General features: G+C 48.1%; 2 protein-coding genes across 3 annotated transcripts in view; both read left to right on the top strand.

Annotated features, from left to right (window-relative positions):
• LOC128350309 (vitelline membrane outer layer protein 1-like) overlaps nt 1-23053 on the top strand; it is a 381353-nt gene that overhangs the window by 286648 nt on the left and 71652 nt on the right. The window lies entirely within an intron of this gene.
• The window catches only part of LOC128350306 (vitelline membrane outer layer protein 1-like), a 46899-nt gene continuing 26653 nt past the window's right edge, over nt 2808-23053 (top strand). Inside the window, exon 1 of one of the 2 annotated variants that reach the window (XM_053308405.1) lies at nt 2808-2922. The gene's annotated coding sequence lies outside the window, so the exon portion shown is untranslated. The remainder of the gene's footprint in view (nt 2923-23053) is intronic. The other variant, XM_053308407.1, reaches the window with a different exon arrangement.

Here is a 23053-nt window from a genome sequence, read left to right as displayed (position 1 = left end):
TCCAGTCATCAGGGTGCTTGGTCTGGTTGCTTGCTTCGGTGTAGGCCCCCTCTGAAGGTGTAGCTCTTTCATTCTCATCAAAATACACCGCTCTGCTTATGGTTATCCTGTTGGTGTCAGGATCCAAAATTCTGTAACCTTTGGATTGTGCTGAGCAGCCTACCCTTTTGTGGCCCTAGCCCCTAACTTAGTCCTTTTTTCCTTTGGGATGTATGAGTAAGCCGGGCTTCCAAAGACACGCAGGTGCGTCATGGACGGCTTATGACCATGCCAAAGTTCATATGGTGTTGTTTCTATAGGCTTTGTGTGCATTCTGTTTTGTATGTATGTAGCAGTCATGATGCCTTCTCCCCAGAATTTCTGTGGGAGGTGTGCGTCACCAAGCATGCATCTTACCATGTCCAGTAGACTTCTATTCTCTGACACTTCATTCTGTGATGCGTTGGAAGCTACCGTGGTTTGATGCACGATTCCATGTTCTTTCAGGAACTACTGGCGCTGGACATATATTCTCCTCCATTGTCTGTGCATAGGATCTTTGGCTTCCAGCCAAATTTGTTGCTTGCCATCGCCACATATTCTTTTAATTTCTCCAGCGTTTGTGATTTCTCCTTAGTAGAAATACACATGTGTATCATGAGAAATCATCTGTTATTTTTAGAAAATATTTTTGATTACCTATGGTTGCTGGTAGTGGTCCAGATATATCACTGTGGATCAGCTCCAGGGGTCTTCTGGTCTTCCTTTCACTCTGCTTAGGAAATGGCTTGTTAACTGCTTTGGACTCAAGACAACAAACACAGTTAGTTACAATGTCACATGGTACAAAATCAATGCCATTAGCTAATCCCTTTTCCTTCATGTTCTGGATTGGCTCATAGCTCCTGTGTCCTATGCGTCTATGCCATAGTTGCAAGCAGTTTTCATGCAGGCATGACTTAGCAAGCTTCACTTCATTAGACTGGTATGCCTCAGGTTTGGACTGGGCTGGTCTTTCTCTGTCTGTCTTTGATACAGGTTGCTCCTACACACTGTATAGGCCTTTGCATTTAGAGCCTACAAGGCAAACTTCTCCATTCTGGGTAACAACACATTGTCAATTTTTAATATACAGTTCACAGCCTTGTTTCTCTAGCTTGGATATTGAAAGCAAGGAGCTTGAAAAGTCAGGGATATACAAAACATTTTTAAGAAAAAATGGTTTAACAGATCCATCCAGCAATTTGCAATACAAAATTCCTCCGCCTTTCTTCTTGGTTTTAATTTGTAGTATTATTGCCCAAATAAACAGTCTCTTCAGGAATATCAAACAGTTCAGTATAGAAACTCACATTATTTGAAATATGCACAGACAAACCAGAATCCAAAATAAACTTTTTATCGCTTTGCATCAAATTAATATTAAAGTTCCTGTTCGAATATCTTTCTGTATTAAAATTCTGATTCACATTCTCCTTAGTAAAATCAGTCCTTGTCTGATTCTTGGGACAGTTTGCCACCTTGTGGCCAAATTGGTTACACAGAAAACATCTAAAGGAATTAGTCCCAGTTGGCCTCATTTTAGGAGCAGTCTCTCTGCTGGGGGTCATGTGACCTCTCTCTCTGGACTGAGTTTCTTTGGCAGCAATGAAGCCAGATCTCTTTGTATGTAAATGTGGGGGCCCCATGTGGTTTCCCCCATGCGGTTTCAATGTATTGCTTTTTGTATTGAGTCTTTGTCCTGCCTTGAGCATTAGCCAGGCAGCACCTTTACTACTTAAGAGTAAATAAAGCTTTGATTATAAGTCCTCTCGTCTGGGCTGATTATTGGGCTCCATCTGCCCAGGAAAGAACCTCCTCTATTGGGATCAGGGTACCCCGATACATCAAGTGGTGCCGTGGCTCAGATTTGGGGTGCAATCAGGGACCCCACTGGGTGGTGCATCCCCTCCAGGGCTCTCGCTGGGTGAAAAGGCAAGCCGGCTGCCAGGAAGTTTCCTGGGTCCTTTTTCCCAGGCAGAGCTGCCCCCGAGTGGCCACCACAAATGTGAGGAGTCCAGAGAGGCGGATCATTGGGTGCAGTCCGGCCGGTGGGATGGAAAGAAGCGCGCAAGGGTTGGAGTCCCAAGTTCCAAGGATTAGGGTCCCTAGGAGAGGGTGAGTGTTGTGCAGGCCTAGACACTACATTGTGGGTTTAAGTCCCATTGCAGTCGAGGTGCACAAGGTTGGTTTAAGTCCCACTCACTGGGTTAGTCCCACCTGCTGGGTTAGAGTCCCAAACCCCACATAGTGATGGGGAAAGCTCAGAGCAAATTGAGAGGGGAGTCATGCACCCCGTTGGAATGTGTTTTAAAGAACTAGTGGGTTCTACGGGCGGCGACCCATTGAGGAAGATGAAAATGATTGATCTTTGTCCATGGACTACCAAAATATTTTGCAGCTACTTTTGTTTTGTACCCAGATGGGTAAATATGAGAAGCATCAATATGCTCAGAGTTTTGTGGAGTTGTGGTCTCGAGACCAGCTGATGTAGGGTTGTGGGTTCTGGAAGACCACATTGGTCGCTGTTGGCAAGGTACCTGCCAGCCTACTGTAAAGATCTCCACCGTGTGTTTTACTATCAGAAGATTATTCTATTGTACCTGGGAAGTTTGTTTACTAGTATGTGTTCAAAGGTTTATGGAATGGAATTGATAGAGGAAAGGATGACTGTGTTTTGCTGAAATCATGCTGTCTGTGTTCAAGCTCAAACAGCTGCTTGTTGCTTTAGCTGAGAGAAAGGGGGGGCAAGGGTGAAAGCGCACGCCGCTCTTCCAGTTTTTGTTGTTGCTTGATTAGCTATTTGGAGCACTCTGAGAACTTAACCTCAGCTCTTTCTCTGCTTATCCTGAAGTAATTGTCACCAAGCACTGCTTAGGAGAGAACTAGGAAACAAACTTAAAGGTTTGTAAGTGAGAAAAGGAATTTTGTATGGAATGTATTGCTGTGTGGTTTGAAGTTTGAAGGACAAAAGGGGCAAGTTGAAGGGGCAAAAGAATGTTGATTGATAGATGGACACTGTGGTCAAGAGGAAAGGTTTTGTCTTGAGGAGAACGAAATGCAGCAGTGTCTTAAGGAATGCAATCTGCAGGAGGTCGGGAAAAGAATGTTGATTTATAGACCATTTTGCTGAATGACTGTGTTTTCTGGGGATTTCTTTTTGTTCCGCTTGATTGGTTAAGTTGCTCATGGGTAAACATGCTTAGATGAATTAACATTTATTATATTGTTAAATAAACGTGGACTTCCCTGCTTCTTATCGAAGTGTTTCTTTACATGCTAACTGTGCTTGATGTTAATTCCAGGGGGGCTGTGTATGTGTGTGTGTTTCTAAAATGGTATTTAATTGTGTCACTAACATGTGAACTTCTCTGCCTCCCATCTAAAACTTTGTTCAATATTGACAGCGTCTTATGTTAATTCCAGGGGAGCTGTGGGTGTGTATAAGTGTGTGTGTGTTTCTAATGGGAGCCCAGATATGCTCCAGTGTGACTTCCATTCCCGAGAACTTTATTTCTGTTAAGTTCTGTGTGGGATTCCACATTTTGTTGAAATGTTTAGAGTATTCCGCCATTCATCTGATGGGACTGATGGGACTTCTGTTATATGTGTGAAAGTGCCAAATTTCACAGTTAATTTAGCCGTGTCTTAGCAACAGAAGGAACTGTCGCCGCACCCCAGTCTTGGCCAGAAACGGGTTCGGAACGACAGTCTTCCTCCTTTGTGGGTTTTCCTCCTTTTGCAAAAAGGGGGAATGCTGCTAAATGGCTGGGTTGCAAGGTATATGCAGAAGAAAGGGAGAGTTCTGTCTACTCCATTTCCCCAATGTCAGATTGTGTGTCCTCCTTGTCACTCAAAGTGCAATTGTTTTTGTCAGGTGTAATCTTACACTGTAATATTGGCTTTTCTTTATTACAAGGGAGACTGGGGAAAAGCTTTGTATAAATGTATACTTTTAATTGTCTTTACGTTTTCTGATGGCCTATGGTTGTAATGATATTGCTTGATGGTAATTGCTTGAAATTGCTTGAGTGTATGTGTATACACTAGGGGTGTGCAATTCGGGTTTTTGGGTGATTCGGCTCGGACCCGAACCGAATCGCCCCTGTTCTGTTTTGTGCCCGAATCTGGGTCACCCGAATCACCCTTGATTCGGTTCGGATTTGGATTTAATCTGAATCTGAATCTGAATCAATTTGGGGGGTAAAAAGGGGCCCAGAGGCAAAATTTTGGGGTGGGGTGGTAGTGCCCAATGGGTAGAGTCTACCACCCCAATTTCAGGGGGATTGGGAAAAATCCTGATTTTTGATGAATTTTTAAAGTTTTAGTGACTTTGGGGCAGTTTGGGGGCATAGCATGGGATCTGGGCAAAAGGAGTGGGGTGGAGTGGTAGTTCCTAATGGGTTCAGGCTACCACCCCAATTTCAGGGGGATTGGGCAAAGGGCTGATATTTGGTAAATTTCTGAAAATTTCATATCTTTGGGGTAGATTGGAGCATATTGGGGCATAAAGTGGGGCCTGGGGCAGAATAGTGGGGTGGGGTGGTAGTGCCTAATGGGTGGAGGCTACCACCCCAATTTCAGGGGGTTTGGACAAAGGGGTGATTTTTTGAGAATTTTTGAAGTTTTAGTTACTTTGGGGCAGTTTGGGGGCAGAAAGTGGATCTGCCCCAAAGGAGTGGGGTGGGCTGGTAGATAGTGTCTAATGGGTGGAGGCTACCACCCATCCCCAATTTAAGAGTGATTGGGCAGGGGGTGAATTTTGGTGAATTTATTTTTATGAGGTTTGTCTTCATAAGGTGAAGTGTGCTAAATTGATTACTTCCTCATATTATTCATAGTAAAGGAAAGCGTGAAAAAGTCAAAGTGGGGTCATGAGAGTTGTTTAATTGAAAAAAATCTCATTTGCTATGATAGAATGAGAATTCACACCTCAGAAGATTTTTGGGAACAGGGGGAGGAAAGGGGGGAAGAAAGGGGAGGGGGAGAGGGATGTGGCAGAGGGGATTGAAGGGGGAGGAGGGTCCGGCTCAGAGTTGGGTCAGCCACATATTATGCAGACACGTGATCACGTGTGTGCTTCGGTGGGAGACCAGATTCTCATCATTTGCCAGGCCGGGGTTTGGGGGCAGGTGAGGTGGTGGTGGGCTGGAAGGGAGGATGGAGGGTGGTGAAGAGGAAGGGGGGAGGATGAGGGGAGGGATGGAGGGAGGCATGGGGGGAGGAATAAAAAGGTAGACAGACACACAGCACAGACACAGGAGACAGCACACTACACAGAAAGCACCCACACACAGAGACAGTGCTAGGCATCCATTCACACACACAGACAGACAGACACACAACAGGAAGAGACAGACTGAGCCTGCACCACACACACACACACACACACACACACACACACACACACACAGACCCAATTCCCCCCCTGCATAGCTATCAATCAATATGTTGTGTTGGCAGCCAGTTCATTGCTATTCTGATGGTTTTTGGCTTTTTGTTTGTTTGTTTGTTTGTTTGTTTGTTTTGCCATCAGCCAACATCAACAGTGACCACAATCAAGATGAACATAAGATAATAATTCATTCATTTCATTATAAAAAATCATCCAGTTATTTTCTCCATGTAAACCAAGCCCCTCACACACATGATTTCTGGTAACATTTTCAATAAAATCAATTCATTTAGCATTCATCAATCATTTTCTTCTCCCTTTGTTAACTCTTTTTTTTTCTTTTGCATAATTTTGAGGGTTGGTTTTAACATGGGGTTTTACAGAAAAAATTATTTACATGTTTATTTACATACAAGTATTTACAATATTTACACTGCATTAGAACGTATACCCGCCGCTGCCGCTGAGTCTAGTACTATTTGGGCTGTGCTACTTTTGGGGTGTGTGCCGTGCCCATGCCAGGTCCCCAAATGCTGACAGGTGGAGAGATAAGGGCCTGTGCTGGTCAGCATTGGGTTTCTTTTTAGGTGGGCGTGGGCATTGTAAACGTCTGGCCAGTCGCAGCACTACAACTACTACTACCAATGCATCTCTGTGTGGGCACACTACATGCTGCGACTGGCTGGCATGGCTCAGCATCTGTCACGTCAGCTCAGCTAGAGGTGGATGTGGGGAGGGTAGGGATAAGCACAGAGGTCGAGCCAGGCAGGTGACCAACCACAGGGCAACCCACGGTAATCACTCGCCCGGCTCAAACTCCAGCTTGGGGTAGCCCAACAGGGGGAGGTTCACCTTCAGGAAGACCAGCTGCTCCACCAGACCAGGGTCCAAGCGGGAGCGAGAGGGTGTCACCACGTCCCCGGCACGTGAGAACACCCGCTCGCTCTGGACACTGGTTGGGGGGCAGGAGAGGAGGCGCACAGCCACCACTGCCAGGTCCAGGCAGACTTGGTGGCGGCTTGCCCAGAACTGTGCGCAGTCCACGCCGTCTTCCTCCACAGGCTCCTCCAAGTACTGCGCAACGCATTGCTCAGCACTGGAGGGGAGCCTGGCAGGTCGAGCCTCCTGCATACCAGGCATGGCACCATAGCAGAACCGCTGAAACCACTGGGCGGATCTTGAGTCAGTAGCAAGTGGCTGCTGCGATGGCACCACCTGGGATGCCGCGCTGCTGCATTGGGAAGAGGAAGGGGAAGGGGAAGCTGACGACGGCTGGCTGCCCATGCTGCTGCTGGGTGCGGGTTGGGTGGCTGCCCCCGCACCACTACCAACATCCTGGTCTCTGCGGGCCCTAGCGGCCTCCTCCTCCCTAACCTTCTCTACCAGGATGCCCCTCCACCTGGGCAATTCGTCGGCACTCACAGCATTGCCCTTGAGGGCTGGGTGACAGAGACAAGTGAGGACATACTCCTCCCTCTCTCCCAGCACCCCAATGAGCCGCCTGTCAACTCCAGACTTCAGCCTCCCAGCCAGAGCACGACCCTCTGGCATGGTCAGAGAAATCTGGAGTTCACCCATCAGCTTCTCCAGACCCATAGCTGTGGGCAGCGCCTGGCTCAAGGGAGTGGTGTTGGCACGCAAGCCCTTCGTGGCAAATTGGAAGGGCTGGAGTGCCGACACCGCCTCGGACATCTGCTTACACTCTGCATTCAAGAGGTCGCAGACATCCAAGGACTTGTCCCTCGCCAGGGCGACAAGGGCTCTCTCCTGCTCCAACAGGCGCTGGAACAGGAGGAAGGTGGAGTTCCACTGCGTCTCAACATCCGAAGGGATGAGATGGTGAGGAAACCCAAGGTCATCCTGCTTGTGGCGAAGCAGTCTCCTGGACTTCTCGCTGCGGTGGAAGTGGGTGGCCAGCTTGTGGGACTTATCCACAAGCGTGGCCGTGGCAGCAACAGCAACTGGGATGGGGCGGCCCCCCCTCTCCTGGGACGCCTTCAGCTCCTTAAGGCCAAGGGCCCCCCAACGGTCAGATGGAGCGTGTGTGCCATACACTGTATGTTCACACAGTCCATGAACGTCTCGACAGCGGCGGTAACGTTGGCTCCATTGTCGGTGACAATGAAGCCGCGGGAGAAGTGTGGACACCCGCCAATCCACTTCTCTATCTGGCGGTCGATTACGGCCGCCACCTCCTCCCCAGTGTGCCTCGAGTCCATCGTCTCCATGTGCAGGATGGCCCACCTGTGCCGTAGTGCAGCGGGAGCCGCGCCGAACCCGGAAGCACCGCCCGAGGAGGTCCCCTCACTCTCTGGTCCCCACCAGTGGGCAGTGAGGGCCAGGAAAGCAGCGTGCATCCCACTGACACTGGTCCAGAGGTCAGTCGTGAAATGCACAGTGGTGCCCACCGGAGCCGCATGCAGCCCGGCCGACACAAGCTCCCTGTACTTGCGGTACAGGGAGGGGACTACGTTCCAGCTGAATGTGGTCCTTGAGGGGATGATGTATTCGGGAGCCAAGTACTGGAGTATCCATCGGAAGCCAGAGTTCTCGACCACCTGAAACGGCTGGTCATCGGTCGAAATCATTTCCCCTATGAGGTGGGTGAGGTGATGATGGTCCACACAAACAGTACGCTGGCTGCCCGACACCTGTGTCCACCGCTGGACTGGCAGTGCAGCCTGCCTTTTGGCTGGCACAAGCACACCGCCCCTGTCCGCCCTAGTGGCAGATGCACAAGGCGCACTAGCGCTGCCAGCCTGTCCACAGAGACCTGGGTGGTGACGCTCCATGTGCCTCCACATGGGTGTCATACCCAGGTGCCCCAGAACCTTGCCACGGCTGACCTGCCTCCTGCAGTGGACACAGCGGGCATGGTATGTGTCATCTTGAGAGAGCTCAAAGTGTGCCCATACACCACTGCCCTTGGCCTCCTTCGCCCTGGGCGATGTCTTTGGCCTTTTCTCGTGGGGTGGCTGCAGTCCTGGTGGGGGGGGGCAGCCTCCACTGCCTGCCCACTGCTGCCACCCAACCTGCCCCTTCCACCCTCCACATGAGAGGAAGGGCCCAGCTCCACTGGCAGAGGAGAGGCAGGCCTCTCCTCCACCACCTTGGCAGACTGTTCCCCAGAGTGGCAGGCTTCACGAGGGGGGGCCCCACTGAGTGGCGAAATGATAGGGGGAAGGGGCCCCAGAGAGAGGGAGAACGTGGCTCCATCGCTGCCAGCCACACGGTCCTCACCGCCCTCTACCTGCTCTTCCACATCCACAGTCTCCTCCACCACAACCACTGGCGGTGCCCCAGCAGCACCTGGTGCTGCCAAGGAGGGACCCTCCACAGCCCTAACACCTCTGCCTCTGCCACGATTGCCGGCAGCAGGCGGGGGGTAATCAAGCCTGTGGACAAAACCCGGAGCTGGGGTGAAGATTTGTCCAATAGGGAGGACCGGGGTATCCTCAGGCTCCTTGCGTCTTCTCCCTTTCTGTGCCACAGCCGCCGGCGCAGGCACACCCTGCACCTGGCCTCTCCCATCTCTGCCTGGCAACCTTCTGCGAGCCCTGCCCGCCACACGGTGCTCACATTGCTCAGACATTGCTTGAGGAGGGAGACTTTACGAGGAGGGCCAGAAAGGGTGTTTTTCGGGGGGTTAGTGTGGCAAGGGGGCAGAATCTGGGTGGGGGCGGGCAGGGCAGGAGTGGGAGTGGGGGTGGAGTGGGTTTCTGGATGGGAGGGGCAAGTTAGGATCAGGGGGGCCACACAGAGGGAACAATCTCAATTCAAATCAACAACCAAATGCAAAAGTTGAACAAAGAAAACCAATTTAAAGAATGAAGCAGCAGCAACTTGGGCAAGTCTCGGGGGGGTGGGGAGGCAGACAAAACCAACCACCAAAGAACAACCAAAATAGATAATATGGGACAATCACAACAAAAAATGGCTATTTGAACAGAATCCTCTGGGGGGGTGGGAACCAACTCAGGCAAGCAGCAGCAACAGAACACAAAATGCAAATCAGTTAACAATTAAAGCAAACAACCAAAGCAGCAGCAAATATATAAATGAAACCAATGGAATGAAAATCAAAAGGTTGAACAAAAAAAGGCAAGGCACAAACAACAATAAATGAAACTTTGAAAGCAATGCAGAAGGGTGGGAGTGGGGGAGGGAAAGCCCAAAGGAGGAGGGGTGGGAGAGGAAAAAAGGGTGAGGGGGAGGAAAGGAGGACAGACAACAGAAGAAAAACAACAGGGGAATTTGGGAAAAGTTAAGAAAAAAGTAAAGTAAGTAAAGAGAAGAGACAGACAGACAGACACAGAGGGCAGTTGGACAAAAGAAGGTGGCACAACAACACACACAGAGAGAGACACAGAGACACACTATAGGACACAGTCAGGGACACACAGACACCAGCAGCAAAGGAGCAAGCAAGGGTCTCAGATGATGATCCCACAACTACAGACAAAGAGAATTTTCTAGGCAAGAGGCTTGGTTTAAATAGGTTTGAAACTCCCTCCTTTGGGAGCCCCCACCTTTGCACTCCCCCCACCCCAGCCAACAGGGTGCCAGCTCTCAACAGTGCTATAGCCAAGCAGCCTACCAGAGCAAAGGACTCATTCTGGCCAATCAAAAGAGCAATAGCGCAGCCAATGCAATGCCTGAAAAGCAGCCTCACAAAATGGATGCCAGAGCAAAAGTTTCAGGAAGGAGCCACAAAATGGAGGACAAACTTCAAACTTTATCTGAAGGCCTATACAGGCCTATGGCACATCCGAACCGGTTTGGAAAATCTGAACCATTTCGGATCCGAACCGGTTCGGATTCGGTTCGGATCCGAAACGTTTCAGATCTGAAACGGCCCGGTTCAGTTTTGATTCAAGCCACCGAACTGGGCCGGTTCGGATCCGAACCGGTTCAGATCCAAACCGAACTGCACATCCCTAACCCAGAAGGATACCATGGTCGATGGTATCAAACGCCACCAAGAGATCCAAGAGGACCAACAGAGTCATACTCCCTCTGTCGATTGCCCGGTAAAGGTCATCCATCAGGCCGACCAAGGCTGTCTCAACCCCATAGCCTGTTCTAAAGCCAGTTTGAAATGGGTCTAGATAATCAGTTTCCTCCAAAACCGCCTGGAGCTGGTTAGCCACCACCCTCTCGATTACCTTGCCCAGCCACGGGAGATTGGAGATTGGCCTATAACTATCCATCGCTGAGGGATCCGGGGTAGTCTTCTTAAGAAGAGGTCTAACTATTGCCTCCTTCAAACAAGGAGGCACCCTACCCTCCACCAGCAATGCATTTATGATATTGACTAGGCCATCTCCAACAATCTCTCCACTAGATCGAAGCAGCCAGGTCGGGCAAGGATCCAGAGAACAAGTGGTAGGCCGTACTGCTCCAAGCAGCTTGTCCACGTCATCAGGAGTCACAGATTGAAACTGATCCAACCTAACACTGCAAGAGGGATTGCTGGATACCTCCCTCACAGACCCTGCAGAAATAGTGTAGTCCAAGTCGGCCCAAATACAGGAGATTTTATTTGCAAAGAACCCACTAAAGACGTCACAGCAGAGTATCTTTGGGAACTGATCTGAGGCAGAAGGAGCAGAGATTATACTCTTCACCACCCGGGATAACTCTGCCGTACGTGAACTGGCAGACGCAATGTGCGCTTTTTTGCCGCGCTCACTGCCATTGCATAGGTCTTCAAATGGGTTCTATGCTGCATCCTGTCAGATTTGAGCCGAGTTCTCCTCCACTTGCATTCCAGTTCCTACCAAGTCGCTTCATACCACGCAACTCCTCCGTGTACTTGGGGGCCATCTTAGAAGCAGGCCTGAAGGGACGCTTAGGAGCAAGAACATCTACTGCCCTGGTGAGTTCCCTATTCCATGTTCCCACCAGGGCATCGACAGTATCACCAGCCGCACCAACATTGAAACACTCCAAGGCCTTTTGGAAACCTGCTCGGTTCAGCAGCTTTTTTGGGCGGACCATCCTAATAGGTCCATCACCCCTGCAAGGGTGGATTGTGACCGTGATACCAACCTTAACCAGGTAGTGATCCCTCCATGACAATGGGGTAACCACCGGATTCCCCACCCACGGAACACCCCCCTGATCCGAACAGAAGACCAAATCCAGTGTGAGGCTGGCAACATGAGTTGGTTCAAAAATTAATTGGGATAGGTCCATAGTTGTCATGGCCACTATGAACTCCTGAGCTGCACCAGACAAGCCAGTCCCAAAGTGGATATTGCAGTCCCCCAGCACCAAGAGCCTGGGAGACTCCAACACCAACTCCACGACCAGCTCCATCAGCTCAGTTAGGGAGTCAATTGGGCAGCGGGGTGAATGGTACACCAACAGAATCCCCAATCTATCCCTAGTTCCCAGCCTCAAAAATACACACTCAATATAGGTCAACTGTCTCACAGGGGCCCTGGTAAGGGAAATAGTATTTCTATGGACCACAGCCACTCCATCCCCCGCCCACTTCCCCTAACCTGATCCACAACAGAGTAACCTGGAGGGAGAAGCTGAGGCCACACTGGGCCACTTGCTTCCCCCAACCAGGTCTCAGTTATACATGCCAGTTCAGCTCCCTCATCCATGATCAAATCATGAACAATTTCGGTCTTATTTTGAACTGACCTGGCATTACAAAGGAGCAAGGCCAGGCTCTGTGGGTAGTTGATGCTGTCCCCAAGGCCTGAGAGTTGTCAGAACAGTTGGAAGTAGAAATAGTTACTAAATTACTAATTTCTCTTCCCCTGCAACGGCCAGCTGTTCTGCCAGCACCAATTCTTCTATTCCCCACCACTACAGCAACAGCTGCCCCAAGGCTGCCAAGTGCACCCCCTGCATCATCCCCTTCAGGAGAGCCCAAACACATCTCATCAACTAGGCCTGGAAGAACTCAGGGCAATAAAAACAGCACTTGACCCAAAAAATCCACCCACCCACCCACAAAACAACCATCCCCCAGCCCTCAGTCCCACCCCCGAAGGCCCGGCCCCCAAGGTCTTGGTCTTGCCTTACCTGTTACTGCTTTGCTCCCCACAGGCTCTGAACTTCTCCTACTCCTTATTCCTGCCAGTCATGCCATGTCTTGTTATCACTGAACCATTCTCATTGACTTACTTACTTACTGATGACATTTATATCCCTAACTTCCTGTAAGGAGCACAGAGCGATGCACATAGTTATGTTTATCCTCACAACAACCCTGTGAGGTAGGTTAGGCTCCCATCGAACTGACAGGCTCAGAGTCACCCTTTGAGTTGGACAGGGTTTTGAACTTGGGTCTCCAATACTCTAAGCACTACACCACGCTGGCTTAGACTGTCTTTAGCAAATTGTTACCTACTTGGCTTTCACACCAACACACCTCTTGATCAAATGGTTAACCCAGATTATTTCACCAGAAAGGGCCAAGCCTATCAAAGATCCAGGTTCTTCTCCTACCCTCCAAGAGGATATCCCGCCCCAGAGAGCATATCCTCCAATACTGGGCTTTCTTCTTCACTGTTCCTAGATTAGTTAAAAACACTGCTGTCAGCATGCTTGTTCATAACCTTAACCACAAGATTAAAGGTAAAATGTGCAGTCAAGTCGATTTCGACTCCTGACGCCCACAGAGCTCTGTGGTTTTCTTTGGTAGAATACAGGAGGGGTTTACCATTGCCTCCTCCAGCACAGTATAAGATGATGCCTTTCGGCATCTTCCTATATCACCGCAGCCTGCTATAGTACCAGTGGGGATTCGAACTGGCAACCTTCTGCTTATTAGGCAATTATTTCCCTGCTGCGCCAAAGTTGGATTATAACATGCTGAGGACCTAAACTATGAGGTCATTCACACAATCAAAAATGGTGTTTACCCAGGTTTGGGAGTTTTGTGTGCTCCCAATCTTCAGTTACGTGGAAGCAAGGTAGGAGGAAAACCTGGGCAGAAGTGATGCTGTGGAAGCAAGGTAGGAAGAAAAGCTACCCAGGTTTACCTCCTACTTTGATTAAAAACAGCTGAAAATTAGGAGCACACACAGCTCCCAAACCTGGATAGAAGACAGTTTTTGACTCTGTGAACCACCTCCTTGTCAAGCTTAAAAGCCCCCATAGCATTAAAAAGCGGGTTGGATATCCCACCCTGGTGTTTCACTCATTCCACACTGTTACAACTGCATTCATCTGTAGCCTCTGCCTGTAACTGTGATGGCAGGTCTTGGTCTAAATCAGGCCCTGGTCTAAACAAATTCTAGTATATCTTACAGGGTTTCCTCCCCCACACACAGATCGATCAGCTCAATATGATAAATAATTGTGTAGCCATATAAGCAGGATTTTTTTTGTCTTATCTGAACGATACTGTCTGTTTTAGAGTCTCTCCCCCCCTTCTCTTTAATTTTTCAACCAATTATGGAAATCCTGAAATTTAGTCGTCTTCTTTTTTTTAACCAGGGGCCCCTCATAATTTGAGGCACTAGGCTGTAGCTTACTTAGCCTGCCCCTAAGTCTGGCACTCCCTACGATATAGTCATATTTTCTAACTCTTTTCCTATGCCTGTGATGCTCATTATAGTAATTCTAAAGGAGATGACACAAATGCCATGACTCTACATATAACAGTCAAGTGAGCTGCATCAGATCATCGAGACATTGAAAAAAAACGGTTTTTGTCAGGTAGGGTTAGTATTGGCTCCTAAAAAACTGGCTGCCTCTGTGGATGCAATTCAAAAGAAAAAAAGAGAAAAAACACAAATGAGCAGGAGAACCGACCACAGATCTCCCCATCTCACATCTAGGTTGAACTTCAGTCAGAAGCCCTTTCTAGACATTATGTTCCTCTGGAACCTTGTCTTCCTGTTTGATTCAGCCACTTGCATTCATGCTTCTATCACATGGATAGAGAATGGAGCGTCTTGCCAGAACCAAAGAGGATTAGACAGAATTCCCGCAATTATACTTGTTGCCTGACTAAATGGAGTTCAAACAACAAGGGTGCTGTGCTCAAATAAGCTTTTATTTCGGGATCATGAAAGACGAAGAACAAGCCAGAGAGTCCGGCTGATACTGCGCATTGAAGCTGTGCAGTTGACTAGTTTATATAGGTTTCAGCAAACAAGCATATCAGTAAAACAATTAATACATGTCATTGGTAATTGGTACACATTCCAGAAGTGCTATTTAGAGCCTGGGAAGATGAGTTACTACTTGGGCTTTCTGATAACCTTACTCCCTATCAGTAACTGGTGCCAGGAATGTCTATTTTTGCTTGAGTGAGGAATTTGGCTAATGGACTAGTTGCATACCTATGTTATCTCTCTCCTGATAGGTTCTGGCATTTGTTATTTCTGGCCTCCCATCTCACATTCTTGAGATGGGCAGCACATTTCTGGTTCTATCTCCTGACTCAAGTTTCTTCATTTCAAGCCTAGTGGCTGTATATTCTGTTAGGGACATGAACCAAACTAACCTTTATACACTTGTTTGATACACTTTTATGTGCTTGGATTAAATAATTCCGTATCCCTCCTGCCTATTGACCCTGCTCCATATCAGGAGCGAAGGGTCACTCCTTAACATATGTCTCATTCACATATACCTTGTGCAACCCAGCTTTCTGCTGTTCAGTCAGCGTTCTCATGGATATTTGGGGATATTGCCCATTTAGGGTTTGAGGCCACATTTTCCGCAGGGTACAAATACATTGAAAGCAGCAGCATCCACTAAATATAATTATAGCAATAGCAAAAAGCATTATAATGAGTTCTTTCAGCCAGCTCAGGTTTGGTAACCATCCGGTTAACCAACTCCACAGTTCAGGAGAATCTCCCTTTGGGACCTGAGGCAGCTCATAACTAATGGACTCCATGTGTCTAAGAGAACCTGAGATGTTAATTTTCTAATCAGAAATACAGGAACAACACTCTTGTTTCCAGAGCCCACATACACCATTTTTAGAGGCTAAAACAAGGTCTAGGGCTAGACGGTTCTGTAAAGTGAACTTTCGGACTTCAGACAATTCCTGATTGATAAAGCCAAGGGCTTTAGTAGTTTCATTTATGAACTCCTGGAGGGCCATGGACATGCAGTGCACATCTTCATAATTTGCTCAACATCCATACATGAAAGAGATAGAGTGCATCCAGGCCCCTCCAGTACTGTTGGGTGTTAAAACTACAATGGTTTTTCAGTGAACTCGGGGGAAGGGACTAGAGGATCCTTGCTTCTCGGAAGCACCCAACCCCAATAACAAGCACCTGAAGCAATGTTAGGCAGAGTAGCATATGCACGCTGCCCGCAGACCCGCCAAAAAACTATGTGGGATTTGAATAATATTGTATCTTCAGCAAAGGCTATAGTGAAGGGATCTCCTGCACTGTTTGAGATATGCTTTCCAATTAGAGTCCTTGAGTCACAGGAGTCATTTCTAGAAATTTGCCATAGGGCAGAATAGAGCTGGCAAAATGTTCCAACAAATGGATTAGAGAGAGAGGCAAGAATACCACTCTCCATCCCACAGTAGGCTATTAGCTGTGGAATATCTGCACTCAGTTTTTTCCAGTGATGGCCCATTTCCCTTTAATATTTGACAGATCTTGCCTGGTGGAGTGTAGGTTAATGCCAGGTACCCAGAAGTGTTAGGACAACGTAACCAGGACGCCTTCACCTTCTCCCACCATTCGGACTCCGTGTAAGTTTGGTTGGTGAGGGGCGGGGAGAAAAGAGGTAACCCCCCCTCCCCATGATACAATGGGATATGGGTGCATATCCAGTAATCTGCAAGATGTCCACACAGGGCAAAGTACTTATTGGGGTTCAATGCTCCATAGATCACAGAACAGACAACAAGTATTCCCATTATGCTATGGGATCCCAGGGCTTCCACCTGCTTTCCCAAACGGCCGGGACTCTATACCAGATGCCTTTTTTCCTTCAGGAAGAGGAGGGTCTTAGTGTCTACTTTGTCCCAAATCAGAATTACCTTCTCGGTTTCCCTGCTGTAATAAGTATTCCCCACTTTGGAAAATAACATGTGCGTTCTCCAAGGCTACTAAAATGGTTTCAGGGAGAACCAAAATAGGAACTTAATCAATAGCTGGTATGACTGATAGTTTTGGCAGCAGGAGTAGGGAGGATTCATCCCTAGTTTGGGAGATGTGTGTGCTCTGAATTTTTGGCTGTGTGGAAGCAGGTGAGGAGGGAAACCTGGGCAGAAATGATTGTGTGAAAACAAGGTAGGAGGAAAACCTGGGTAGCCTGTCTTGCTTCCACACTATCATCTCTGCCCAGGTTTTTCTCCTACCTTGCTTTTACACAACCGAAAATTGGGAGAACACAGCTCCTAAACTCAGGAAGAACATAGCTTTTGCTTGTGTGAATGGCCTCTTTGTCAAGCTTAAAAGGCCCCATAGGATTACAAAATGGGTGGGACATCCCAAGCTGGTGTGTCACTCACATTAGCTTGCCACCCTTCTCCTGGTTTTGGCATCATTCATCTGAAGCATTTGCCTGCAACCGTGATGGCAGGTGTTGGTCTAAACCAGGCACTGGTCTAATAAAATTTCAAAATACCGTGAGGCAGGTCTTACAATCAGTGAGACCCGCTTTGGCTGAACGGAGGGTCGTCCTCGCAGAACACTGGCAGTCTGTGCTGGGCGGCAAAAGTGGCCGCCCACATGACTGCGGGATCCGTAATGGAGCCAGTGGGTGCTGGGAGGAGCAGAGGCTGATCTGGAGAGACCGCCGGAGAGACCCCCGGCATGCTGGCGAGACCCCTGGAACCGAGAGGCGGCTTTTCACCTACTCGCGGCAACTCATGATCGGGAAGCCCAGATTAGTGGAGCACTCGCTCTGCTAACCTGGGGTTAGGAGAGGGCTACATAAGTGGGTGACCCGCTTTGACTCAACTGGGCTCAGCTGCGAGCCCGGTGAGTCTCACGATCAGTGGGAAACAGGCTAAGCACCCTTAGTTCTCTTTCCACTGATCGTCAGAATAGATCCAGTCAGTATAAGACATATTCAAGCAACTCACCTTACCTAACAGGTAGCTACCATGTATTCAATGTCACCACTGGGGCTGGATTCAGTGAGAAGGACTATTTAGTCTATGGAGTTAGGGGTGTGCATTTTGGAATTTTCTTGTTTTGATTTGTATCCAAATTGAAACATCCCCGTTTTGTTTTGTACCCACATTTTCTGAATCCGAATCAGCCCTGTTTTGTTTTGTAGCCAAATTTTCCGAATCTGAATCGATTTGGATTTTTTAAAAGGTTCCCAGGGCAAAAAAAGTGGGTGGTGGTGGTAGTGTCCAATGGGTGGAAGCTACCACCCAAATTTCAAAGGAATTAGGCAAAGGGCTGATATTTTTTGTGAATATTTTTGCAAGTTTACACATCTTTAAGAATTTTCCCATAGGGAATAATGGGGATTCCAGCAAATGTATCGCTTCAAATCAAGGGGAAAGGGATGACACAGAGCGGAGTATGGTGGGTGGTAGTGCCCAATGGGGGCAAGGAAACTTCCAGAATTATTTCAAAGGAATTGGGCAAAGGGCTGATCTCTTGTGATTTGTTGAAGTTTACGTGTCTTTAAGAATTCTCCCATGGGGAACAATGGAGGTTTCAGCAGCACCATAATTCCACTTGGGGGGCACTGGGTTGCCCAGAGCGAGGGGTTGTGTAGTGCACATAGGGTGCCAACCACACCCACAAGCCTGTGGGGTACTGAGTTTTGTTGTTTCTGAGGTGTTCATTGTAGATTCTCTGGTAGCATATGAGATTTTCAGTGAAAAACAAGAATCCACTCTCATATGCTACCAGAGAATCTACACTCAGAACACCACAGAAACAGCAGAACCCAGCACCCCAGAGGTTAGCAACCCTTCCCCTGGCCAATGTGGGGTCAGTAAAGAGTGGGAAGAAGCAAAAGAGCCAATGGGAAACAAGGAGGGAATTGTCAGCAGGTCAGCCCATGATTTAGGTCACTGATCAGAAGGCTGAAAGGGTGGGAAATTCAAAGAGATGTCAAACACAAAATGGAGACTGGCTCAGAGATCACCACAAAATGGCGGTCCGAAACAACAAAACATTTTGTAGCCGAAACAGGGACATTTTGTTTTGTATACAAAACTTTTGGATCTGGAAAATGGGTGTTTTGTCTTGTCTACAAAACAACCGAAACAGGCTGTTTTGGGTACAAAACGTTTTGTATCTGAAACGTTTCGCACATCCCTATATGGATTAGAGATATTTTGCAGCACAGATCACAGGAACATAGGAAGCTGCCTTCTACTGAGTCAAAACATTGGTCCATCTAGCTGAGTATTGTCTACAAAGACTGGAAGTATCTTCTCCAAGGTTGCAGGCAAGAGTCTCCTTCAGCTCTATCATGGAGATGCCAGGGAGGGAACTTGGAACATTCTACATGCAATGTCAATGTCTCAACGTTTTAATGGTTTTTAGATTGTGAACCACTTTTTGAATGGGGAGGTATAGAAATATAAGTATGTTAGTAAGTATGTAAGTAAGAACATAAGTCAGTCAGTATGTATGTATATATGTAAGTAATACATCAATCAATCAATCAATCAATCAATTAATAAAAGTAGATGCTCTGCTTGGATTGTCCCATACCCTAAGGGGACTATCTAGCAGTGCTCACATATGTAGTCTTCCATTTGAATGCAAACCAGGGTGGACCTTGCTTAGCAAAGAGCACAGTTCATGCTTACTACCTCAAGACCAGCACTCCTCCTCCATAATGATACAAAATATTGCTGAAATGATCCCCTTGCCTTTCTCATGCACTCGTCCTTCTCAGGAAGTTAACCAGCTTCCTGGTTTGGGAGGCAGCAATTAAAAGCAACTAGGGATGAGAATGTGGTAGATGCAGAAGAAAGGAGATTCCATTGCCTTCCACCAACTGCTGTGTTCAGTTATGAAGGAGTGGGGCATGACAGGTGTTGTCCAGGACAGCCTAGTCCCACAGGAGTGGTCTGCGGCTTATCTGGATGGATGGTGGGGGATCTTTTGGAGCATGGAAGGTTGAAGTGAGAGGGAAGCTTGGAGGGTGGAATGTTTGAGGAAATGACTGTTGGGGTTTGGGGGCAGTTATTGTGTGATTCGGTTTTAGCGAGGTTGGAGGGCAGATTAGATCTTTAGGTTAGGTAAGATTTGAAGTGAAGTTATATGATAAAAGATAAGCATTTACTTGAATAATTAGAACAGGCACATTTGAGGACACTGTATATGTTTTCCTGGTTTTGTTCTCAATAAAAAATAAGTAAACCTTAACATCTGATTTATTCTTCTCAGTGGGCAACAAAATGGCAAAAGCAGTTCAAAGTTGGCAAGTGTAAAGTGATGCACATTGCGACAAATAACCCTAACTTCAAGTATACGCTGATGGGATCCAAAATGTCAGTTACTGACCAGGAGAGGGATCTTGAGGTGGTTATGGACAGCTCGTTGAAAGTGTCGACACAATGTGCGGCAGCTGTGAAAAAGGCCAATTCCATTCTAGGGATCATTAGGAATGGGATTGCTCATATTATAATGCCCTCATACAAAATGATGGTGTGTCCACACTTGGAGTACTGTGTACAATTCTGGTCACCACAACTAAAGAAGGACATTGTAGAACTGGAAAAGGTGGAGAAGAGGGCAACCAAGATGATTAGGGACCTAGAGCACCTTTCTTATGAGGCAAGGCTACAAGACCTGGGGCTTTTTAGCTTAGAAAAAAGACAACTGCAGGGAGACATGATCGAGGTCTAAAAAATCATGCATGGTGTGGAGAAAATGGATAGAGAGAAATTTTTCTCCCTCTCTCATAACACTAGAACCAGGGGTCATCGCATGAAATTGATATCCAGGAAATTTAGGAATGACAAAAGGAAGTACTTTTTCACACAGCGCACAATCAAGTTTTGGAATTCTCTGGCACGAGATGTGGTGACAGCCAACAACCTGGATGGTTTTAAGAGAGGTTTGGATAACTTCATGGAGGAGAGGTCTATCATCAGCTACTAGTCAGAGGGCTATAGGCCACCTCCAGCCTCAGAGGTAGGATGCCTCTGAATACCAGTTGCAGAGGAGTAACAGCAGGAGAGAGGGCATGCCCTCAACTCATGCCTGTAGGCTCCCAGAGCCATCTGGAGGGCGAAGGTGTGAAACGGGATGCTGGACTAGATGGTGGACTAGGTGGGCCTTGGGCCTGATCCAGCAGGCCTGTTCTTATGTAACCCAACTTTTAAACTTGGCAGGTGATCATCTGGGCAATCGTGACTGGGTTAGAAATCGTTGCTCCCACCTCCGGTCTGCTGCCATTTCTGACTGCGAGCCTGGGTGCAGGGAAGGAGCAGCCACAGGGGCGTAACTATAACAGGCAAGGGGAGCCAGTTGTCTGGGGGTGCACTGCCTTGGGCCCCCCCCCAGAGGCCAGTCACATGACTGACACCCCTAGCCGTGCACCCATCTGGGCTTCCTTCAGTTCTATTCATCCATCAAAATTGATGTGAGTGTTAAGACCTGGAGCTACCAGAACAGCACGTCTTTCTCTAGTATCATTAGAGGACATTTTACACACACACACACACACACACACACACACACACACACACACACACACTTTACTTTGGTGAATACTTGTCTCTGGGCCCACTCCAACCTTGCTACGCCCCTGAGCGGCTCCAATGAGAGCAGCTGCAGTGCACCTGGCCCACTGTTTTGTTGTTTACATAGGTCTCTGTGGCTCTTTTCTGCTGCTCCCCACCACTACAGGAGGGCCAATAGATTGTCCAAGCACTCAAAAAAGGCACCCACCCCCGAGCACTGAAAAAAGCAGTTTTATGCGGATGTCACCACCATTGGAAACTGCTCTCTCATTGGAAGTTGATTGCCAAAGTGACCCCCGTTTAAACAATAGTGAAGATCACTGGTGCAGAAAATACTAAATGAGGTGGACCAATGGTTTGGCTTGGTATATGGCAGCTTGCTATGTTCCTCATGCAAAAACCTGAAATGATGCCCCAGCCTTTCTTAAGGACTCCCTATCCACATTCACAAGCTAATGGGCTTCCTGCTTTGGACACACCTTTGAAGAAGTGAGGTTAGGTAGGCACAAAAGGAAGGTGACTCCAAAGCCTTTTGTTTGCGTACTGAATGATGGAGCAGCAGGGCATGGCAGGTGCTGCTCAGGATAGCCAAGCCCTGCCCTTCACTGCCTTTCACTGCCCTGCCCTCTGTTCCCTGACCTGCCCACATTCATATTTCCGTGCTCTGCCCAGGGTCTCTCTCATTCTTCCTGTAGGAGAGCTGACAGTGCTGAGACTGTAAGTTGAATTGCAATGCTCTGTTCCCAGGAGCTTAGCAATTGGGGAAGGGTGGAGGAGTCTCCGTCCCTGTCAGGTCTGGAGGAAATGGGAAGCTGCTTTATATACTGAGCCAGACCATCGGTCCATGCAGCTCAGTATTGTCTACCTTGATGGGCAGCAGTTCTCCAGGGCTTCATGATGGGCAGCAGTTCTCCAGGGCTTCCAGCTCGCAATGGATATGCCCTTGACTGAACTGGGGTTTGTCTGCATACAAAGCAGATGCTCTACCACTGAGCTACAGCCTTTGTCCTGACCTAGTCCCAACAGGGCTGACCAGTTCTTGCCAAACAAAAATGAGGCAAAGAAAAAAAAAAAGCCCACCCAAACTGTTCTTCCTAAAAGTCTTAGGGGAGAGGCACAAGAGGAGGACGGACCTCAATTCCTGAAAGTTTCCCCTGATTTTTTGCGATTGGCTTCAGTTTGCCTATCTTGCCTCAAATTTTGGTTTTCCATGTTATGGTGACTCACCTGCTGGGAGAGACCATGCCTGGCAGATACCCAGCTTTTCCTTTCCTCCCAAAATCGATCTTGACCCTACAGACCCCTCTAGACTGGGGGTTCAGAGCCTTTTAAAACCAATGTACCTCTTCTGACACAGACCTTCCGTTCAGGTACCTCACAGAGATTTAGGCCAGATTCAGATGTAACATGCAACCGTGAAGCCACGGTTTCAATTGTATACTGTGAATTGTGCCACAAATTTTCATCAAACGGTGACCCGTCAAGCTCCAGATTCAGGAGAAGGGAGCCCCTCCCTTCTGCTCATTCCCCCAGGCCTATCCAAGCAAGTTCCATGGCCCGACTGTGGGCAAAGCATCAGCTTGTCAGCGGAGTGGCCATGATTGGCCATGTTCTCAAAGGGGGCATGCTGAGCAAGATCGCGCATTTTCGGAGCACTCTGCTCACCCTTGACATGGAAAGGGCATTTAAATCCCTTTAAATGCCATGCCAGTGTTGCTTTTGACAATGATGGTACTGCTACTCCCCCCAAGCAGGCCCTGTAGGGGAGTGCACGGAACCAGCTGCTCCATTTCAGTTTGAGTCTGGACCAGACTGAAATGGATTGGCACCTCCTCGAACACCCCCAACTAATTCAGTCCAGTCCGAGGTGGGGGGTTTGCAAGTATTACACACACACACACACACACACACACACACACACACACACACACACACTTACTACATACCCCCTTTGGGGGGGATTGTTGAAAGCGGCGGGGGAAACATGTCCAACATTGAACCTGTTTCCACATCCCTCG

Source organism: Hemicordylus capensis, chromosome 3, assembly GCF_027244095.1.
Source record: "Hemicordylus capensis ecotype Gifberg chromosome 3, rHemCap1.1.pri, whole genome shotgun sequence".
Lineage (NCBI taxonomy): Eukaryota > Metazoa > Chordata > Lepidosauria > Squamata > Cordylidae > Hemicordylus > Hemicordylus capensis.
This window is presented reverse-complemented; position numbering and strand designations above follow the sequence as displayed.